A 9,141-nucleotide genomic window follows, 5' to 3' on the forward strand; every position below is an offset into this window, starting at 1 on the left:
AAAAATAAATAGACTTGGGAGTATTCTAAATCATGTACTGGAGTTAACTGAAAAGCTCAGGAAACCTTTTACATTCTCTGAGGGAATCTTCCAGAAATCCCTGGAAGCCTAAAAAAACCCATAAATATTAGTCCACACCAATAACAAAACTTCATACAGAGAATTTTTTCCATTGGTTAGAAAGAACATATATGAATTTGCACATGTGTGTATAAATTGCTGCCCATAACTCACTGCTCATCAATTTAGTATAAACCATAATGGCTACAAATACAACAGCTACAAGCCTACTACTACTGAATTTCATACTTTCATACTACTGAGTCTTTCAGAGTTTCCAATTTTGAATTGTATAATACCATCAAAGCCTCCCCCATCCAAACTCAAGTAAAAAGAGTTAAGATAAAATTAATTTCCCAAATCCTAGCAGTCTCAAAGAGAACAAAGTAGCAAGATGGTACCTGGAAACAAGAGGAAATCCCAAGAACCAAATATGTCAAAGGCTTGAAGGAAAACAAAGTCAAGTTTATCAGAACTACAGATGGCATGAAGCAGAGGATTAGCAAACAGGGTGGAAGCCAAATCCAAAGAGATCTCCAATTCTAATGAGGTGTAATAAAAGCAGGCTAAGATGCCACTAAATGCATATAAAAGCAAAGAGAAAGTTCACTGTCAGTAAGCAATATACTATGGCTAAACAGAAAGCACATGTTTTGCACTGAAACAAAAGGCTGGGGCAGGGAAAATATAAGTGAGTCTGGGGCATCTTGCAGCAACAGAAATAAAGTGCTCAAAACACAGATGGATGGGGGCATGTCAAAGGGACATATTAGCCACCAACTTGAAAGGGATCCCTGTGGCCAAAGCTGAAAGAATTTTGATTAACAAAATAGCACACTATTGGATTATAAGCCACAGTACAAATATACATGAACCCATACTGATACAAATGAATAAACAAATGTGGAGAAAGAGACAAATTTTTCTTATACAAGAACTGCAAATAATATAGATACTCCCTATTCCAGGAAGTGGAGCTTAATCTTGAGTCAAGGCTGGACTTGGTGAAACACTTTCAATGGAAAGTGAAAATCACACATACAGCAGAGACGCCTGGCAAACAAAACCTTAACCAATCCATCAAGGTTAATATCACTGGTCCTAAGCCATGTTGGTAACCCCAGACACAGTATGATGAGGCAGGAACTTCAACTCTGCAATATGCTGCGCCCAAACCACAGCCCCAGTCTATTCCCAAGAAAAACATCAGACAAGGCATTATCCAAACAGCTATGAGCTGTCTTTGACGACAAAAAAGAAAACCACACCCAAGGAAAATCAAACCAAGTGTTTTATACTATGAAAATGTTTTATGTTTTATTGGGAACTAGGCCAGGAAATTACCCAACAAACTTGATCTTGAAACCTTGATCTTAACTATCTAATGAATGTAAAGTATCAGCCTAACGGGAAAGTTACAAACCCATCTGTAAACCCAATGAAATTCATTTCCTCACTGGATCAACTTAAACCATTCATTCTCATCAAGAGGGACAACATTCTTAAGAGATGAAAACTAGTGGGACACAAAAAAAGTCCCACTCTTTTTATGTATAAAGCACAGATATAAAGAGGTATGTAATATATTGGTGCTATTAAAATCTATGGGAAATTCATAGGAAAGAAATGCGTAAAAAGCTTCCTTTCAGAGAGGGAGAAGCGACGACAAAAGGTTAAGAAATATGATTCAAGTCATTGCTTATTTGGGGACAGAAACTTCAATGTGTGAAATTTTTAAATGCGTATCACCCTAAAATTCAGAATGAATAAATGGGAGGTCGATCACATCTTGACAAATCTTATAACTTCTGTATAATCAAAAACATGCATGCCTTGTGAACTGAATTTTTAAATTAAATATTAGCTGCATTTTTTTTCATGCTTCTGAAAAGAATTCAGGGAAGCTTTCAACATTAAAGTACATACAGAAAAGAACATTTTAAAAGGAGATTTAGAGAGAGAAATCAAAACTGATTTAGAAAAAATTTCACTAAGTCCTAATTTAGGAGCTTCTTGAAAAGCAGAGCAAAGATAACACGAATTACACAGTCCTCATCTGAAAAACAAAAAATATGTGAGTTAGCCTGGAGAGTCTTGCCCTTTCTTGACGCTGCTGCTGCTGCTGCTAAGTCACTTCAGTCGTGTCCGACTCTGTGCGATCCCATAGATGGAAGCCAAACAGGCTCCCCCATCCCTGGGACTCTCCAGACAAGAGTACTGGATGGGTTGCCATTTCCTTCTCCAATGCATGAAAGTAAAAAGTGAAAGTGAAGTCGCTCAGCCATGTCCAATTCTTCGCCACCCCATAGACTGCAGCCTACCAGGCTCTGCCGCCCATGGGATTTTCCAGGCAAGAGTACTGGAGTGGGGTGTCATTGCCTTCTTGACACTACTTCTAATTCAATAACATTTTTTTTAAGGGTGCTGCAAGCAAGGGAATACTGAGTAAAATAATGGACACTATGTCACCATGTCTCTGCAGAATATAAATTTCAAAGAACTTATACCTTAAAAAACTGTACTATAATACCAGAAAGTCTGCACAAGCTGGATTTTCCTGTTGATGAAATCTAATTTATTAAGTTTCACTTTCTACAGGGTGTGGAAACAGAAAACAAAACTTAGGGGAGATTTCTCAAACATCAATTGCTTCAAGCTTGATTTGCACACAGTCAACTGAAACTTTGAAGAAATGAACGTCCTGAAATACAAATAAAATGCTGTGTACTTTAACTATTAACAGCTGTTCAGACGTTAAGTCTTATCCGACTCTTTGCAACCGTCCAGACTACAGCATGCCAGTCTTTCCTGTCCCTCACTATCTCCCAGAGTTTGCTCAGACTCATGTCCACAAGTCAGTGATGCTATCTAAGCATCTCATCCTCTGCCACCCCCTTCTCCTTTTGCCTTCAATCTTTCCCAGCATCAGTCTTTTCCAATGAGTTGGCTCTTCGCATCAGGTGGCCAAAATACCGGAGCTTCAGCTTCAGCATCAGTCCTTCCAATAAATATTGAGGGTTAGTTAGCAAAAGAAACCTTCTATTAAGAAAATTATGGGAGGGAGGTGGGAGGGGGGGTTCATGTTTGGGAACGCATGTAAGAATTAAAGATTTTAAAATTTAAAAAAAATAAAATAAAATAAAGTGTCTACAGTGGTTAAAAAAAAAAAAAGAAAATTATGGAGGGACCTTTCCAGAAGTCCAGTGATTAAGACTCCACACTTCCAAGGCAGGGGGCACATGTAAGATCCCACATGTGCTGCCAAAGGAAAAAACAATTATGGAGTTTGATTTTTATTCAACTCATTCAAAAGCTAGCCTACTTCCACATTCCAGAAAGCAAAACTATAAATTTTCTAAGCAGATGGAAGTTACTGCCATACAACAGGTTAAGAATGGAATTCAGAAAACAGAACAGTGCTATAGAGCCCATCAACAACAGAAGTATCCATTTCCATAGCTCCTCTCAAAAGGTCATAAACGGGTGTTGCTATGTCCTTAAAACAAAATCACTGGCCTGATAGTTAAGCCCAAAAAATGTGAACAGGGTATAGTTAAGTATATTGTGATTTTTCTTTAAAGGGAAAACTGTTGGTAGATGGCCATGAACCTTGCAAGTTTATGCACAACTCACTTCTTCTGGAAGGCAGTTTTGTTAATTTCATCAGCGTTTTTACTGCTGGGAACCATTACTGACAAATGCGGGTGTCCAGGGAATCCTCAAGCTGCAGAAATCAGAGCTGCTCCTGTGCATTAGAGAGAGAGCTGATTTGACGATCACAAAGGATTCTTCAACAGAGATGTAACTGTTACTTTCCACTGACTTAGCCAGGGCTGCTATTTCTCAGTAACAGCTGGCCAGACACTTCATAAAACAATCACCTTCTTCTACCTGTCCTAGCTAAAACTTCTTGGAATTTTTTATTTATTGGCTGCACCACACAGCATGTGGGAACCTAGCTCCCCCACCAGGTATCAAATCAGTGGCCCCTGCATTAGAAGGCAGAGTCCTAACCACTGGACCACCACAGAAGTCCCACTTCTTGGAAATTTTAATTATGCAAAACTTCTTTGCAATTGTCTTCATTTATTTTTATTTTTCCCCCCTCAGCTGGGTCAAGTGGCTTGTGGGATCTTAGTTCCCCAAAACTGAACTAAGGGACTGAACCCAGGCTGCAGCAGTGAAAGCACTGAGTCCAATGAGAACGTTTCCACACCAGGAAACTAACCCTTGAAAAAATAATTTGGTTCCTTTGCACTCTGGGTTCTGTCTTACATTTCACTGAATGTTTTCACAAAAGTCCCTAATAATCTCTATAATATCAAATCCAGGTGGTTCTTTACTGGACTCCAGAATGTGAAAATGCCAACATTTAATCCACAGCCAAGATACAATTCTCCTTTCACTTCCTCTACCCAATCTCCAGAACCATCTGGTTCCTTTTCCATCTACTAATATCAAAATGTCCAAAGATTTGTCCTCAGGGTTCCATCCTCCTCTTCATTCAGTATCCTCTTTCTAGGTGACTTAATTCAACCCATTAACTACTACTTACACTGAAGCTTCCCGAAGACTAAAAATGTATGTAAACTCAGTGCAATGCTTACCTATGTTTCAGCTACTCAATAATGATAGCCTAGCCTAAAATTCCAGAAAGATATACAATTGTCCCTCAGTACCTGCAAGCAATTGGTTCTAGAAGCTAAACCCCCACCATGGATCTGCAGATACTCAATGCCCCACATAAAACAGTGCAGCACAAAGAACACAGCTGGCTCTCTCTATTCACATATGTGAAACCTGAAGATATGGAAGGCCAACTCTACCCAATATCCAACTGTATAGAAAATCTCTACTCACTTGACTGGTGCGTCAGAGTAAACAGGACCAGAACAGAACAAAGTCCTTCCCTTAAATCTGTGATCTGTCCTGTATTCTCTATATCCATGGTATTACCATGCAGTTTTCAAACCAGTAACCTGTTAATTGTATTCTCTCTTCCCTTAGACCCATCTCTACAAGTTTCACAGTGTCTACCATCTTAATTACATCTGCACTTAACCATCAGTGAGACTGTCACTACCTTAACACATTTTCACTATCTGCCTAGATTCCATAAGAAAACATAAATGATCTGCCTCTTGTTTGATCCTAAAGGAGATCAGTCCTGGGTGTTCATTGAAAGGACTGATGTTGAAGCTGAAACTCCCAATACTTTGGCCACCTGATGTGAAAAGCTGACTCATTTGAAAAAACCCTGATGCTGGGAAAGATTGAGGGCAGGAGAAGGGGATGACAGAGGATGAGATGGTTGGATGGCATCACCGACTCAACAGACATGGTTTGGGTGGACTCCAGGAGTTAACGATGGACAGGGAGGCCTGGCATGCTACAGTTCATGGGGTCACAAAGAGTCGGACACGACTGAGCAACTGAACTGAACTGAGCCAAGCTTCTTTGATCCACCATCAATTCTTTCCCAAAACATTGCCAAAGGCCAAACCAAAAACTGGACTTTGAAAGCACAAATGACTCCTCTACATCTGGGCAATAACTTTTGAGCTCACCACACAGTCCCTGCAAGAGCTGGCTTCAGGATCATCTCTTGCCATTTCCCCGTCATTTGCTCTTCCTAAAACGCCTTCTTGTATTTGGCATTACCTTCATTTATGGGAGCTCTTCTGCCTTTAACACCTACCCTTCAGACCTCTACCTGGATCTTAAACCTGAACACACATGACTCACCAAAGAAACTTGGCAGACCTCTACCTGGATCTTAAACCTGAATACGCATGACTCACCAAAGGAACTTGGAAGAAAAAAGCAGATGGTGAGATACCACTGATAAAATTCAGGTTCAATCTAAAACAATTCCAGCAGTAAGTCCAATAAAAAGACAGATTTGAGATCTACTTATGTGCAATTCCCCTGGAGAAGGAAATGGCAACCCACTCCAGTATTCTTGCCTGGAGAATCCCATGGACGGAGAAGCCTAGTAGGTTACAGTCCACGGGGTGGCAAAGAGTCGGACACGAGTGAGCGACTTCACTTCACTTCACTTATGTGCAATTCATCTCTGAGCATCATCATGCCTGGGAGCTAGTAGTCTAACTCAGCCCCTCCCTTTCCAGTTTCTTTGACTTTCTTCTCAGGACTCTACAGTTTCTATCACTACATTCACCTTGTCAGGCTGAGGTACTTACTATCAGATGTTTCCCACATACATGCTCCATCCTCAAAAATTTTGAGTTTTTCAGTGGGCAAGGATCTGTTTTGTATATACTTTACTTCAGTGCTGGGCACATATTAAGTGACTGAAAAAAAATGCCTTAAATGTTAATTTAACAATTACCTGGAGTAGTTCCTGGTGGTCCACTGGTTAAGAAATCACCTGCCAATGCAGGAGCCATAGGTTCCATCCCTGGTCCAGGAAAATCGCACATGCCCTGGGACAACTACTCAACTCTGCCCTAAAAACCATGCTCCACAAGAGAAGCCACCTCAGTGAGAAACCCACACACCACAACTAGAGAATGCCCACAGCAACTAAGACCCAGCACAGTCAAAAATACATAAATCTTAAAAAAAAAAATTACCTGAGGTGATGGCCTACAGAGAAGTGATCCTCTCAGTTGAGATGCCTGGATTTATTTGGGAATGGGTGAGGATCTGCATTCATATACACCCAGACTCTGGCTCCGCAAAGAACATTTCTGAAAAGGCAAAACAAAACTGAGGAAGTGGTTTATATACTCTCATTTGAGTTTCACATCAATACTTACAGAGCGGAATGTAACCATTTGATGAAAAAGCTCGGGCTCAGAGATTATAAACAACTTGCCTGTGGGTCTACTGCCATTCCGACTCCACAGGGGAGATTAGTTTCACAGGAGACCTCGTCCCCACATAGGGGACAGCGAGCCACTTTGTCAAAAAAAACCCCAATTAGCAAATGTGAGTTCAGCCCTAGGACCGTCAGCAACTAATTCATCTCTGTCGCTTTAAATGGCAAACCGATCCTTCGAACCTCGAACCTCGTGACGGTTCCTTCAGGCTCTTGGTACTGTCGCTCCTAGGAGGTGGGGAAGGCGGCAAAGCCCCTTGTGGCTGTCAGCGATACATCGCCTTCAGGTGGGGCAGGAGGGCTCAGGTGGCCACTCGGGAGTGGCACTCTCTCCAAAGCCACGGACCCCATCAGGAGAAAGGAGGGGGCGTCGAGAGGGCAGAGACTTTCCACAGCGAGACCCCCCCCCAATCAGTCCCACCGAAACTACGCAGTGCCCAGACCCAGAATCGCTCACACGGGACCGCAGTGTAAACGACGTGAGGACGGGGGTCCCAATGCCCGAGGCCCCGGGGCGCGAGAGACACAGGAGGGCGGTCCAGCGGCCGCGGCGGGGATGCGGCCGCGGCGGGGATGCTCCCGCTTCGCGCGCCTCAACTCTTCCGAAGGACGCGGCCAAGCTCGCGCCGCCCCTCCCCCACCCGCCCCTGCCTCACGCGCCGCGACGGTTACTCCACGCGGCCCGGCACTCACCAGCCGCGAGCGCACTCGGGCCCGCCGGGCTTGCAGCCTCGAGCCCGCCGTTCTCCTCACCGCCTGCTCGGCCTCGCGCCGGGGGCTAACCCGCCTCCATGCCTCGGCTCCACAGTCGGCCAAGGGCGGAAGCGCGGCCGCGCAACCCCAAGTTCCCCCGTCAGCCAACTAGCGGACGCCGCGAGCTCAGGCCCCGCCCCCTGCGCGGCGTCGGCCGTCCGCAGGCCCGCCCCAGCCGCCACTCTCTTGTTTTGATGCCCCCACCGAGGGGCGGGGCGTGGGGAAGTGCGCCGGGGCTCAGCCAGGAGCCCGGGAGCCCGGCGTGGCGCCACTTCCGGGCTAGGGCCTGGCCAATCAGGAGTGTCTTGCGGGGCGAGGGGGGGGGGTGGGCAGGAGGCAGGAGGCGGAAGGAGGCGGGCAGGGGCAGGAGGGCAGGAGGGTAGGAGGGGGAGGGAGGGGGAAAGAAGGGGAGGGAGGGGATAGGGAGGGGGCGGGGGCAGGGAGGGGGCGGGGGTAGGAGGGGGCGGGACGGGGGCGGGGGCAGGAGGGGGCGGGACGGGGGGCGGGGGCAGGAGGGGGAGGGACGGGGGCGGGGGCAGGAGGGGCAGGGACGGGGGGCGGGGGCAGGGACGGGGGCGGGGGCAGGGACGGGGGGCGGGGGCAGGAGGGGCAGGGACGGGGGCGGGGGCAGGAGGGGCAGGGAGGGGGGGCGGGGGCAGGAGGGGCAGGGAGGGGGGGCGGGGGCAGGAGGGGCAGGGAGGGGGGCGGGGGCAGGAGGGGCAGGGAGGGGGGGCGGGGGCAGGAGGGGCAGGGAGGGGGGCGGGGGCAGGAGGGGCAGGGAGGGGGGGCGGGGGCAGGAGGGGCAGGGAGGGGGGGCGGGGGCAGGAGGGGCAGGGAGGGGGGGCGGGGGCAGGAGGGGCAGGGAGGGGGGGCGGGGGCAGGAGGGGCAGGGAGGGGGGGCGGGGGCAGGAGGGGCAGGGAGGGGGGGGGGCGGGGGCAGGAGGGGCAGGAGGGGCAGGAGGGCGGGGGCGGGGGGCAGGGAGCGGGGGCGGGGGCAGGGGCGGGAGGGGCAGAGGCCCCCAAGGCCCCCGAGGCAAGCTCGTGGCCTAACGTTGACCCAGGCCTGGCCCAGGATTTGTGCCGGCAGCAGCCGCGCCTGACGGGCCCACCCTGGGGCCCCTGTACGCCTACCGTCCTGCCTTTTCCGTTTGGGTCTGTTTCTTCTCTCTTCGACGCCTCACGAGTTTCAGCAGAACCTGTTATGAGTTGCGAAGCAATTTTTTTTCTTTTTAGATTTAAGGCCTAAAACAGAATAGTGCGTAAACAACACGTAATTCGTGGGAAACAGATATATACTTAGTAAAAAAAAAAAAAAAGACTGCAAAGAGAAGAAATACAGAGGAAAACAGTACAACCCCTGGAAAGCCTACCCTTTTCTTTCTTGACGCTACTACTGACTGACGACAACAACGACGAGGCGCCACCAGTAGCTGAGAAGATGACAGGAAAAAAAGTAATAATTATTAGTTATGATCAAGGCTCTA

At 47.2% G+C, this 9,141-nt stretch overlaps 1 protein-coding gene across 3 annotated transcripts in view; it reads right to left on the minus strand.

Moving 5' to 3' along the window:
* Positions 1–8,900, minus strand: part of SETX (senataxin) — an 84,940-nt gene extending 76,040 nt beyond the window's left edge. The window contains exons 1-2 of one of the 3 annotated variants that reach the window (XM_018056034.1): positions 7,598–7,773; positions 6,657–6,773 (exon numbers count right to left, since the gene is read on the minus strand). The gene's annotated coding sequence lies outside the window, so the exon portion shown is untranslated. Of the gene's footprint in view, positions 1–6,656; positions 6,774–7,597; positions 7,774–8,788 lie in introns of those variants that run through there. The other 2 variants (XM_018056035.1, XM_018056036.1) reach the window with 2 other exon arrangements.

Source organism: Capra hircus, chromosome 11, assembly GCF_001704415.2.
Source record: "Capra hircus breed San Clemente chromosome 11, ASM170441v1, whole genome shotgun sequence".
NCBI classification, from domain to species: Eukaryota; Metazoa; Chordata; class Mammalia; order Artiodactyla; family Bovidae; genus Capra; species Capra hircus.